A 14,181-nucleotide genomic window follows, 5' to 3' on the forward strand; every position below is an offset into this window, starting at 1 on the left:
GCTAAAAGTTTATTTTATAATCTCCTTTTTTTTGTTTATGAAATTTTTTTTTAGTATTCAATTGAGAATCTTTTACATGCACAAAATTTATATTAAATATTAGCATTCATAGTGCAAAATATTCAGTAAATTTCCCCTGCCTGTTTGCATGTTTTTCTGGTAACGTAGGGAAAGTGTCTGGAATTTCTAGAATTGAGATCCATTCTCACGGAAACTGCGCAAGCATCACGCAAATTAGATTCTTTTTGACCTATCATTCTGCTGAAAGACACACCTGTCAACGGCCAAAGGCAAAGCAGATTGGTCTGAAGCAAAGAATGCACCTGTGTAGGGGAGGGGTGGAAGTTGCATGTAAGTAGGGACTCTCTCGACGTCCCCTGCCTCTTTGCTTCTTCACCTCCTTCGAGCAACATCACTGCGATTGTCTCCGAGTTTCTTTACGTGAAGTTGGAGAACGGAGAGTAGCTTTTTTAAAATTTATTTTTGAACAGTTTTGAAATAGAGGCATCATGGCTTTTTTTTAAGCTATTAAGTTGCAGAAAGTTCGACTGTGAAGTTCTTCTAAATCAACAAGTGGAGCCATCGGACAACAAAGAAAATTATCCTTGCTGCAACCTGAAAGCCATGACTTGTGAAAGTTTTCAGTTTTTGAAGCAATTGTGGAGTGTAAGGTTAAAGTGCTTGCAGGCACAGAATTAAAGCATTCTGTTTGTTTCACCATCTTGCTGACCTTGGCGTGCAGGTATATTGGTTAAACTAGGAGGACGGTTATGAAGCAGAAGTATTGCTGGTAGAATAAATAGTCTTCTAATCTTAGTTTGGTAAGCTGTTCAGTAAAAATAAGTATTATTTTGTAGCTATAAGGTAAAAACATAAGTGGTGTCAATCTCTTGTCAAAATCTGTTCAATGGAAAAAGCTGACACGTAAATTGAAATGTGCCTCATTCAACCAGTTTAACCAGTTGGGGCAGGTAGAGACAGCATGAAGAAATGTAACGACAGGGAGCTGAAAGTAAAGCCTTATTTATCTGACCTTTGAATTAAACAGCTTCAGGAATTAGTGCTTTTAGAAGTTTCATATATTTAAAATATTCTCCAAAAGAGGCTCAGACAGCTCTTTTTAATCTATTCATATTTTTAAGAAAGGAAGGTTATCGTACCAATGGTGTATGTTTTAGTGAAGGGCTTTTATTAAACTGAAAAATTCAGCCAACTTTGAAACAAATGAGCACTATAGATATTTTTGAAAATAAGTATTTAATTTTCTTTTGCAGCAGGTTAAAATATGTTTGCAAGTGAATTTCATTTTTGTTCCACTTTGTCTTTATTTGAGGCCTTACAAACCTTGGCTTGTTGTTACTTGTTTGGTATGAGATATAGTTCTAAAGTCTCCAGACAAAAGAATACTACCTTACTGTTTACCTTGGTAAGATAGAATCTTAGACTAGACACAGTGTGGAGCTCTAAAGTGCAATTTCTTTGTTCAACCTCATGGTTGGGAAGAGTATTTTTGTTTCCCGATGCAAGCATTCTTTTAGTTTCTTCAGATAGTTATCCTAAAAACCTCAACCAAGACATGTTTACTCAACAGGGCAATGTGTCTTGTAAATATAGGACATATTGTCACAACTTTAGCTGTATGAGTTTAAAAAAATACTGAATCCTTTGATTTCAGTGGAAAGAGATAAGAAACCTTTACCTCCACTTTACCTCAGCAAAAATTTTAGTATTGTTCCAAATAATTAAACGTGCTTGTGGAAATTGACATGACTTTTAACAGAAATAGTTTTAAAATATGCAGAATGATTTGATTGTTTATTTACTGTTAAATTGTTCAATTTTAATCTGAACTGGAATTCAAGTCTAGTGTTATTTGGGCCCATTATTACAGCACGGCTCGCCCCCACCCCCAACCCACCAACCCATAGAGATCTTAGAATCACAAATTATTGCATTCTTTTCATCAGATTCGGTTTGTTTCACTCAAAACACATTTTAGCAACAGGTAAACGTCTAAACATTTTATGTAGTATTGATAGATTACAAAACTTAACTGTTGCTGTCGCTCTGTTGGACTATAATTTATTATTTGTATTTGATTTGCTAATTCTCATAACTCAAAATTGGGCTGTTGGTCAACATTAAGCAATTTCACTTTTATTTTCATGTGTGCTATTAGATTAGATTACTTACTTATTTGTAAGAATTAGTTCTGAATGCAATCAGTTGATGATTTAAAGTTTTTTTGAAAGAAACAGTCATTTGACTGAAATCTCATAAATACCAAAAATGAGAGTTTGGAACCTAAAATTGAATATCCATATTTGTTAACTTAAATCATTGAAATACTTCAAAAGCCACAATCTTTGAAAAGTATTCTAAAATCCCAAGAAGCTATGGTGCTGCTGCAATTCAGTGTTAAAACAAGATTTGTTTATGCACATAATTTAAAATAGATGAATCAGTTATAGACACTTAACTATGATGCATTTACATCAGTATTCAATATGATGTAAATCAATACAATAGCTGAGCGTAGCCTGAAGAATGGGTCCTTTTATTCTAAAGTTAAATGTGTCCATATCTAGTCTAGTGTTGCCTTTGCAATGAACTAAATATATAATTAGTGTAAGAATCAGATTATATATTTTAGGCAGCAATTTGGTTATTGGCCCTCCTCCCCAAAAACATTAGGGGGTGCTGCCTGTCTGCACCTGCTGTGGATAAAACAACTATATCGTTATTTTTCTAAACTGAAGCTAAATAACAGAGACAACTACACAAGTCTAAAGTGAAGAAGATGGTGACTAAAGTAAGGCAGAAGAAACCATTTTGTGTCTTTTTTGGCATTTTGCACTAATATATTGATATACAATAGGAAAAAGACTAACAACATGTTGCCAAGATTTATAGTTTCTGTTTTATGTTCTGCTTGTTTGCAAAACATATTTCAATTTAATTTCTGTTTAAATTGAAAAGAATATTCTCATTCTTGGTTTCATGGCCATTTGCTTAGAGGGTGGGGTTTGGTAATAATGGGACCAAGTTTAGATTTAAATTAAAGAATGTAATGAGTGTAAAAATGAGTGCTAGGGTGAGTACTAGTGTTATTGTATAATTTTAAAAATCACCCAATACATGGCGGCATGTACTTTTGTTTCTACAAAACATTTTCAGTAATTTTGTTTGATGTTTGAGTATTTAAACATTTTTGGACCTCTGTGGGAAGCCTGGTAAGGTTATTGTTTGCATAAATATGATTTGAGTGCCTTCTTTAGTTTGCACATTAGGTATTAGTAGACATGTAAATCGCTACTGTGTAATTTAAGTTTGCTTATTAGCACTTGTGGTGTATAAGCTGCTAAATGTCAAAGAATCCAAAGCACCAGTGCAACTTACTCAGTTGGGGCAAAAAGAAAACAAGTCTTTTACTTCCCTATGGACTCTAGGTGATACTCTGGAGATCAAGCATTAGATACAGTGTAGTGTTTCATCTGCCTTGTCCATTGCACAATTGCTAACCATTGATTAAGGTTCAGTCACAGTTAACTAACAGGTCGATCTCTTCACATCAAAATTGCATTCCACAGTGAAGCGTAAGATCTTTACTCATGGTGGTAGGTTCACATAAAACCTAAAATTTCGTACTACCTAGACATTCTTGAATTTGTTTGAACCTTGTCCAGGCGTTGGCTGAAGGGGTGTGGAAAGCAAAGGTAATACCAGTGGCTAATTGCTAGTATTAAACAGAGGAGGAGTTGGAGTATGCTTCTTGTTTTCTACATGTCTTATTCATTGTTTCCTTTCTTTCCAAGGCCTGCACATTGGTAATAATGCTGATGATTAACTAAATGAAGGCTGTAGCCAGGCAACCATTAGGTGGGTTTTATATTTCAAGGGTTCAAAATGACCAGAGAAGCCACATTATTCACGAGTCGGGGAAATTGAGATTTTTTCTTTGCACTCTTTGTATTGCCTTTCACAACGGTAAGGTTACAGGTGTTTTCTCCTTCCCACGCAAACTTTCTCTGCTCCTGCTTTCTTGGCACCTTTTCTGCTTATTACCCCCCTCTCCCAAGATTTCCTTTCATATCTAAATCACAAGGGTTTGTCTCCTTTAAGCTATTTGTACTTTATACACCAAAATCAGAATATTCTTATTAATTATATGCAGACAAAACACTTTTCAGGAGCTGGAGGTTACAAAATAAGTTCTTTTCAAAAGTATTTCTGAACAAACAAGTTGGGTTTAACTTTTTGTGCATTTTCATTTTCTACTTGTAAATCTATGGAGAAAATAGTAACAGGTCAATAGGTTCGGCTAAAAACTTTTGGCTTGTTGTATAATTATGTAGACTATATTTCTGAATTGTCATTGGTAAAGCTGTGAGGATTCATTGCTATTTGGTTGATAAGCAAGTTTAAATCTTATTGTAAACAAGGTTTAAGATTTCCTTTCTTGAATACTGCTAACAACACTGCTTTTGTTTTACAGCGTATTTTCTCAATAGTCTTTTCGGTTTTTTAAAGATTCTTTATCCTGTATAAATTGATGAATCATTCTAGCACATTTTGTAGTTCAAGGGTTAATGTGAATGGGAGGTACCCTTCACCCTTTTATACAAACTAGGATTACAATCAACCGCCAAGTACAGAAAGTTCCGGCACGATATATTCCCTATCATAATTATGAGTTAAGTCTAGCTAAACATGGATTCCAAAACTGAACTTTTACTGTACCTAAAAGCTAGACAAAATCAGGTGCAATATAGATAGTAAAAATTATTTTGTTTGGTGTTGTTACTTGAATGTGAGCAAAAAATAAGTATTGTGTTAGTTGAAAAAAAACCGTAGCTAACCCAGTGATTTGTACATGTGTATCCTTTAGCTATTAAATCTTGTCTAACAAGCACTGAGGCCACTGCTTGGATAAAACTTGATGCAAATATCTTGAAAACAGCATGAATTTTGATTGACATGTTGAGAAACAGCATTTTTAGCCTGCCTCAACACATATTAGGAACATTGAATTGCAGTTAGTGGTTGCAACAGTAATGGAGATGTCATTGAGTGACCTTCCCAAAGTAAAGGGTGTGTAGGAGCAGATTATCACATTAGTTTCTTTTCTGTAAGAAAATAAGATTATTTGAATATAAAAAGTTTTACTTTAATTATGAATAAGGAGTTGTTGTTCTGTACGTATTTTGGTTGGAATGGGATGTTGGTGTTGAGGATGGTGTCGCAATGGAGCAGGGCACTTTGTACCTGCTTACTTCATACATGCTTTTTAATGGCAAATGAAAACTTTCCCATTAAGAGAACTTGCATTCCCATGCATCAGTTCCATTTTCAGCAATTACTGAGCTTATACGTTACTTTAATTTGTTTGGCTGTGATACATCTTGTTTTTTAACTCAGTCAAAATGTCTCTTGTTCAACTCGTCAAAAGCACAGACATGTGGATATTTGAAGTGATCCAGTTATAGAATCGCTGGAATATTTCCTTCACTCTTATAGAACAGATGATGTTTCACCCTCGTTTACAAAAATAATTTATTTTGTGCACAGTTTTAAGGAAAGAAATACAGAAACTACGGACCGCATTTAGTTCTTTGTTCATATGATATTTATTGCAAAGGCAGTTTTGCTTTGAAGGATTTGGATTACAGCCATGTTTCCTGCTTAAGATATTTTACTGTTCTTTGTTCTTTACCGAACAAAACTTTTCCAAAGTCTGGCCTTTAAGCGTAAACTGTTGTGTTCACACATATTAGAGAAACTAGTAGAGAGATTAGGCAAATAAGGGATCAGGAAGTATAGCTATATAACCTAGCTTATTATTTCTGAGCATTTGAATTGTTTGCAACCAATAATTATTAGGTGTGTCTCTTTTATTTTCATATATTCTATATTAAAATTTTATAGTTTTGTTGCAATTCTTACATTAGTTGCAAAAATTTAATATTGGCAATATGATTAAAATTAGGTAATTTTAATGTAAACCATTCCATTTGAATCATAGAAATAACATTTCTCACAGGTAAAGAGGGATGTTGACAATTCAACAGAAACTTAATGTTTTTTTTTGAAAGACTGTTGTTTAAGTTACATTTACAAAATATGCCCATAGGTCATTGATTCCAATTGTTGAGGCAGGTTTTATTTAAATAAAATCTGAGAATGAACTTTACTACTTTTTTTGTGTAGAATGAGCTACTTTTTTCTGGGTGTGACATTTCAAGGTGACGTGTCTTTGTTGCTGCACTAGGTTTAAGGTTAGCTTAATGACATGTTGAAGCTTGCTTTCATTGTATTGATTACTAGGCATCGCAATCAAATATAGAATTCTACTCATTCCCTTAGTACATTTCCATTAACATTAATATGATCTCTTAGGATAATCAGATATTTAAAAACAATCAGATAAGTGTCTACTTTTCTCATGTAAAACTTGAAAATGCAGGTTAGTCAAAGAATGGTGAAAGCTATGCATTATAACTAATGGGCAGGATGTAATATTTTTTGAATATTTAGATTTTTTTAACATTTCGTTTACAAGACAGAAGTTCTAAATTAATTATAGGCTGCAAATAAACTAGAATTTTTGGCTTCCTTTTCGGAAGAATTATATATTTTGTAATCTCGAAAGCATGTTGAAAATATTGACTTTTAGATCACATTGCTATTTTTCTTTGAATTTAATATTTTTGCCAAAGTAATGATACATGGCTCATAAATGGATGTAATTGATTTTTATAACACTATCAAAAAAATTATTCTGTTCAAAATGTTACAACTGTTTTACATTTATTAATTCATTGGTAATAAATTATGATTTTGCATGGACATGCTAAGACAACACATAGCAATTGATGAAAGGAGCAAAGGCTGTAGATCTTTTTTTTTAAAAAAATGTAACAAAAGCATGGCTGGTCTGTTAGCATTTGTATACAGAATAGATCTTTCTGGAGAAGTAAACTTTAACGTAAATTAAAATCTTTAATTGAATTACTAGTTGCATGTTATCTTCTATAAAATCCTTTAAATTTTAAATGCTGCATTGTTGGAGATTGTACAAGTCAGAACCAGTAATGCTATCATTTCCTGTCTGCTTATGGTGTTTTAGATTGAAAGGTAGTTATTACTATTGTAGCATTCAGGTTACTGGAGGCCATTTTGCTTACACATAGCTGCAATATACAAAATGGTGGAATTAACTCATGGCCCTTGTAAGCTTGAATCTCGACAGGTGAAGTCATTTTGTAGTCTATTTTTCTTTACGTTTCAAGTTTAACAAAAAGCACATGACAAGAATGGCTTTCTGTGGGTGAAAGCAGATTGTATTATATTTCATTCCAGTGTTTGTTCTTGCCTTTTGTGAGTTGCTTTCATTTTGAAGAGAAAAGCTAGTGATGTCACTTCTTTACATAATATGTAAATATCTGCCTACATGATTCATATGCAGCTTCGTAGTCAAAACATGTGTTTTAATTAGTTTGAGAAGCTCAATTTTTTGCATGGAAACAATCACAATAGGTTCTGTCTTAATTCATAAAAGAAAGTGACTAGAGGCCCTAATTGCGCTGAGTTTGTGATGACCAGTGGAAAAGGATTCATTTCTAAAGAATGTATCAACTAAATTATATAGTATCAATTTAAATTATTTCATGCTGCTCAAATCAGGGCAAAGACTGATTTCAGAAAGATAAAACTTTCGTATTTTCAAATTGGAAGTTGTTTCAAACTTTCATAATTAAAACAAGTCAATGTATGCACATTTGGGATAGAACAATAGTTTGAAAGTAGACATGGGTAAAAATGGGAGATAATCAGCAATGTGCATTTTTAATTACTGATGAGTTACTACAAATAACCAAGACTATAACTGCTGGGAATACAACATTGAAAGACCTTTGGGGAGGTATTGTCATCTTACTGGGCAGCATTGGATGTAACTGGTATTCTAATACTGCCTGGTAATGATGATGATGGCTTTCTGATTTCATCTGAGAAGAATTGAAGGCAAAGAGAAGAAGGAAAATGTTTGGCTTATAGGGTTGAGCAGTACAGAATACTTATAAAGTAGCCTAGGAACTGCATATGTATTATGATGCCAAGTTACGTTTTGCAATGGACATTGGAATTGTACCTTTAGTTTGTATTTTTCTATCCCATTTACAATATGCTTCCATTTCCTGCAGCACTTTAATGGCATCATGTTGGCCAGAGTTGCAGCCAATGGCTTTGTGAATGGGTTCAATGACAAAAAATATTTTAAGCCAGTAGGAGAAGAAAATGGTGGGGCATGGTTAAACATATAAGGTGGGGTATATAGATGTATTAATAAGTTCATTACTCAATAACCTAATTACTGCTTTCTCGAATGGTGCAACTAAATTAGAAAAGGCACAGTGGCTCAGTGGTTAGCACTGCTGCCTTATAGCACCAGGGTCTCTGGTTCGATTCCAGCCTTGGGTGACTGTCTGTTTGGAGTTTGCATATTCTCCCTGTGTCTGCAATCTCGCAGGCCAGGTGAATTGGCCATGCTAAGTGTTAAGTGTTAAGTGCATTAGACAGAGGGGAAATGGGTCTGGGTGGGTTACTCTTCAGAGGACTGGTTGGGCTGAAGGGCCTGTTTCCACACTGGAGGGAAACTAATCTAAAAAAATATCTTTTTCTCTGCCACCTGAGTTAAAATAATTAATAAACTAGTGGATGGTTGTATTTCATAGTATTACATTATAAAGAGGAAATGGCTGGCTTTTTTCAGTTAAATGGTGTTTTAATACTCTCCAACATTATCATCTTAATTCACCCTCCAGCATTTCTAATCTATAACATCCATTTCTGATTTGTCATTAATGTGAAAAAGCCAATGATTTTGTGGTGATTCATTTTAGATATAGACTATTAGCTTTGAACTGATAGCAGGTAAAGAAATAAAATGGAGTGGTCAGGAAGGTTCAGAAAAAGTAATCTGAAAGAGACATTTGAATAGATGTAATTGATCAAACTATCGAACAAAATTGTTGTACATCCCAGAGAAAAAAAAGGTGAAGAGCCAAGATATAAATAATTGGGTGCTGATGAAACTAATTAAGAAATAGTGGTTAGATGCCACCAGATTTTAGATTAGATTAGATTAGATTACTGTGTGGAAATTGGTATTCAAAAATCTATGGAGGGAGTAGACTGAGGGAAATTGAGAGTTGCAATTGTGAATATTGGGGAAAAATATGAGTTTCACGAAAAAATTGTGCCATAATTCATGATTTCAACATAATGCTTGACGTAAGAACACAAGAAGGCAAAATCAACAGACAGCAATCACACCTTTATTGCATTTCATACAAAATGCGGTTGCTACATATGACTTGTTTTTGCTTGCTTTCTCTGATGCTCATCTTCACTCTCTCTAACACAAACAAACACACATATACACACTCCAAACAATACAAAAGTCCTATTTTTGTTCTGATATTTTAATTATTCAAATGTTTGTATTAAGCTATGGAAATAACAGAAGTAGGAATTTGGTATTTTTTGAAAAGAATTGAGTTTGCAGATAATTAGAATTAAAGAGTAAAGAAAAATAATACTCAAATATTTTACAGGCAACTGCTTCTGTGTTAATTATCTACTCGAAATACAGGTAAAATCTTGGAGTGTGGTTATTCGAATCGATGTCAAGCTCAGAAATTTTGCATTATAAACTTGAAAAGATGTAATTAGCTCCAAAAACTTAAGAGCTATGATATTTTGAGTAGTGGGACAGGAAATTGATTGTTCATTTGTTGCTTGTTAGATTTAAAATGCAGAACCTTTGAACAGCAATCAAGCAGGATCATAATGTGAATGATGCTACACAGGGATACTGTTCAGCTGATTCGCTGTACAGTTTCTTTTTCCAAAGTCTATTTCACCCTTTGCACTGTATAGGGAATAGAAACGTTGCAATACATCAAAACTTTCAAGGTGGTTAGAAAATGAATTATTTTGGTCTGCCAAAAGCCCTAAGTAATCTGCTCATACTGATTAGTTTGGTGTCTTACTGAAAATTTTATCTGAGATGAGCTGATGAAGAGATTAAAGCTGCAGGATCTTGTTGATTGGTGTAGATTTACTTAGCCACTGGACAAAACTTTTGAAGTTCTGAAAACCATTTTATGAGTTCTTACAATATTAATTCTGTTAAAGAAGTCACTTTTTGCCAAAAGTTTAAAAAAGTCAACCATCAGGAAGAAGTTTGCAGTTTGCATTCTATTTTAATTTCAGTTGATAATTTAATATTATTATTTTTATCCCTCTGTCTTTCCCCCAACCTCTCACACAGATTATAGTTTTGTGGGTGCCTGCTGGCCTTTGGTACCTGTATCACTTGCTCAGGAAACTAATTTTCATGTCTGCGGTTATCTTTTTCTAAATTGTTCAGGCCAGCATTTATTATCCATCACCAATAGCCCTGGAGAAGTTGGTGATGAGCTGTCTTCTTGAACTGCTGCAGTCCTTGTTTAGGGACATCCACACTGCTATTGGAAAGGGAGTTCCAGGTTTTTGACTCAGCAACAGCAAAAGAATAGATTTAATTCCAAATCAGAATGCCCATAGGTAGAATGTTTGGCTGACTGCCCTTATGGCTGTCCAACAATTATATACTGTACCATCAATAGTTCAAAACTCTGCCAATTGCTTGTACTCCATGATTCAAAGATACGTTCTGGTATCCTTACTGTTATCCCAACTCAAAATCTCAACACTGGGACGGAATTCAAGGTCCTCCCAAGTATGTCTAGCTCAACACAACATTAACAAGTTGGGAAAGCTTTGTTTTAAAAGATTAAATGATAATATTACCATGGGGATTATCTATGTTCAACTTATGAAGTTGCTTTTGTTTTAAAATTAGATAATCATATATCTACCACATAGAATTTATAACAAGGAATGGTTACAAAAGGTACATTTTTAGTGAAAATGTTTTTAAAATGCCAGGAAGGTACAAGATAACAAGGAAAGTCAACATATATTTTGTAAGTTGTCCATCTTGGTCCTATTCTGACATCTTCCAACAAATTTATTTATCATAGTTTGAGTAGGTAGTCAGCACGGGATTGAAAATAGCAATGTTTTCTTCCTATTACAGGAACTGAAAAACCTCTAGTTTGGGTCAAATCATGGTCCTCTGTGGGCATCTTACTAGACAGTGCTGGATTGCACTGCTATGTTCTAACACTGTCTGGTAACGATGTTTAAAGAGTGCTCCACAATCAACAGATACTGGATACAATTTATACACTGTCAGTGACAGCTTCCTTGAACATAGGCTTAACTTACTGACCGGCTGAAACACTGAATGGTTTGTGCCTGAAGTCACGCTGCGTACAGTAACTGTGCTGCAGACAAGTGGTCTCAGAGACAAATGTGTCATAATTTAAATGAAATGTTTTGTACTGTGTTTGTAAATTAACACAATGTTGTGTTTGTTTTTTCTGCATGATGTTTGGTAAATGTAGCTGCAAAGACTATGCTTATTGAAACATCTATGTTTCAGTATCTTGAAGTAATTTCCAGGGATTTGGAATATGAAAAAAGGCAATTGTTTTCAAGTACTTGTGAATGCAAAAATATCTGGGAATTAATGTTCCCAGTTATCTAGAGAATATTAGTAGACCCACACTTAATAGAATGCTTGGGATGTTGGGAGGGAAAGACTTTAAGCATGAAGGATTGACCCAGAAAGTTCTTCCATTACAGTCATACCCCCTATTAGTTAATCACAGAGGTGAATTGGTGGTAGTTGTGAATTGGTCGACAGCCTGGAACATTTTGCGTTAGCCTTAGGATGGTAAGTAAGTAATGGTAAGTAGATGACATATATAAAGTAAAATGATCATTAGATTTTTATTTTAAAAATTTTTAAAAACATCCACATGTTTCTATTTTCCCCAGTTTTAAGCCTCGTCCTCCTCTTCTTCCGTTATTACTCTGTAGTTTTCTGACAGAGGGAATGCAATTACTCTTTCCATGCTCTCTGTCAATGTTTCTTCTTTGCCAACCACAGGGATTTGAGGCTGAAAGCATTGACTGACTATCACATGAATGGATGGCATTTCCCACTTTTTTATTTTAGCTGCGCTGTTCATGGATTATTCTGTGCCCTCTTCCCTGTTACTGTCAAGGTAGAATATGTACTTTTCCTTTTTGTGGAAATGTGTGGTTTAATTAGGGTTGTATATTTTTAATATTTGATCAAATATCAATGACAAGTTTCTCAAGAGACTGTACAGCTCAATGTGTCAAAATATAAAAATTGGACACAAGTCTTATCTGGGCTCTTGTGCACACCAGTATCCAGATACTACCTGATCAAATGGTGTTCTGGGGCATGCTATCTTTCCTAAGTTCTAGACCTTTGTATTGTATATTACCATGAAGGAATGAGTAAGAGCAGAAAGCTGTACCAAATTTTCTTTCATGATTAGCCCATGAAAATACTATTGGATACATACCTTTCTGAAAAGAGACTTTTTAAAATCATCCTATCAAATTCTTGATTGCACTTTGCTGCATTGAATGACAAATTAAAACACTACAAAAATATGAAAAGTGATAATATATGCTCAAATCCACTGTGTTATTGTTTCTTGTATTGATGCAGTTATGACGCTGGTTAATTCTTAGCTGAATCAGTTCAAGAGATTGTTGCCCACGGTGAATAAAAGTGGCTTTAGACAGGTGAAAATGACTAATATTTGAAGTGATTGCCCATAAAATACAACTTATTATGACATACTGAAGAATTTAATATTGTTACTTTCTTTTACAATAAATCTGCCATGAAAAGATTGGAGACCCAATTCTTCATTAGATTGTTCTAAATTTGCATTTAGCTGTGTATTTTGAACAGGACAAAACGCGAAAATGACTCTTAAAGTCAGACTGCATGTTACAGATTTAGTGAATGTAGATTGTCTTGTGATTTTCTTGTTATTTTTGAAAGCCGATGTCCAAACTAAAGAAGGTTAATCATCTAATTCATCAGAAAAAACTGACTTTAGGATCTTAAATCTTGTTGAAATTTTCTTTTATTAATCCTTTATATGTATAAGAATAATGAAAAGCACCTACTTTACCATCAGATTTTTGCTCCTACTTGCTTGTTCTGTTCTCTGTGCATGACATTCACAATCTGAATAAGAGTGAAAGATTAACTATCTGCAATAGCCTATATTTGTATAGTGCTATGCATACAAACCAACATCTCAGAGCACTTTACAAAGAGGTTGAAATCACTACAAAGCAGGAAGTAAGAAATCCTAAGGGGGAAGGGAAACTAAAGCATAATTCAGAGTAATTTCTTTTATAGAAACTTGTAGAGAATCTGAAGGGCAGATTAGTTTTGGCTGAGAACCAGAGTCATCTACTTTCATCATGCACAAATTTTGATTTTTTTTAAAGGTAGTGGCTTCTCTCTCATTGGTATTTTAGCTTTTAACTATCTCAAAACTGTGGTTTTAAATTACAAATGAAATTTACACCCACAGTATTATATTGACTTCCTGCAGGAGAAGAAAATCCAGAAGTATAGGAAAGTAGCAAAGAAGTAACATTTATTGGATCACTTTCAAAAAACTGGCACATGCACAGTAGACCAAAAGGCTTCCTCTGTGCTGTGGTCATGTTTTTAAAAAAAAAAGTTTTTCTTTTGACAGATAAGTCAAGCAGTGGGTAAATTTTTAAAAAGCTGTCACAATCACCTCCTGAGATTAAAGTATAACACTTCTAACAGAAGCATTAAAGCTTTTAATCTAAAATTAACTGCGACGTAATCTTTTGGGGCTGTGTCTTCCCATGAATGACAAGAACCTAACTTCCAGACCATTGTCAATGCACCTACCCTGCAACTTTGCCTGAAGCAGGCTTATAAGTAGCTGCTTTGACATTTGTAACTAAGGATAGCAGGCTAGTTCTTGAGGTTGAAGGCAAAACACAATGACCCATGACCCTGGCTGGCTGATAGCCTGAATGAGAAAATGTGGGCACTGCTGTAGCAAAAAGACAAGCGCACAAACACATTGAAATGAAGTTTCACTCGGAAGCAGCTGAATGTTTAAAACCAAAAAAGGCCCACAGTTGTTAGTCATCTTTATGGAGAGGTGATCTCCACAGGATTGGTTTTGC

Source organism: Chiloscyllium plagiosum, unplaced genomic scaffold, assembly GCF_037043375.1.
Source record: "Chiloscyllium plagiosum isolate Xiang-an unplaced genomic scaffold, Cpla_swu_hap1 HiC_scaffold_37, whole genome shotgun sequence".
NCBI classification, from domain to species: Eukaryota; Metazoa; Chordata; class Chondrichthyes; order Orectolobiformes; family Hemiscylliidae; genus Chiloscyllium; species Chiloscyllium plagiosum.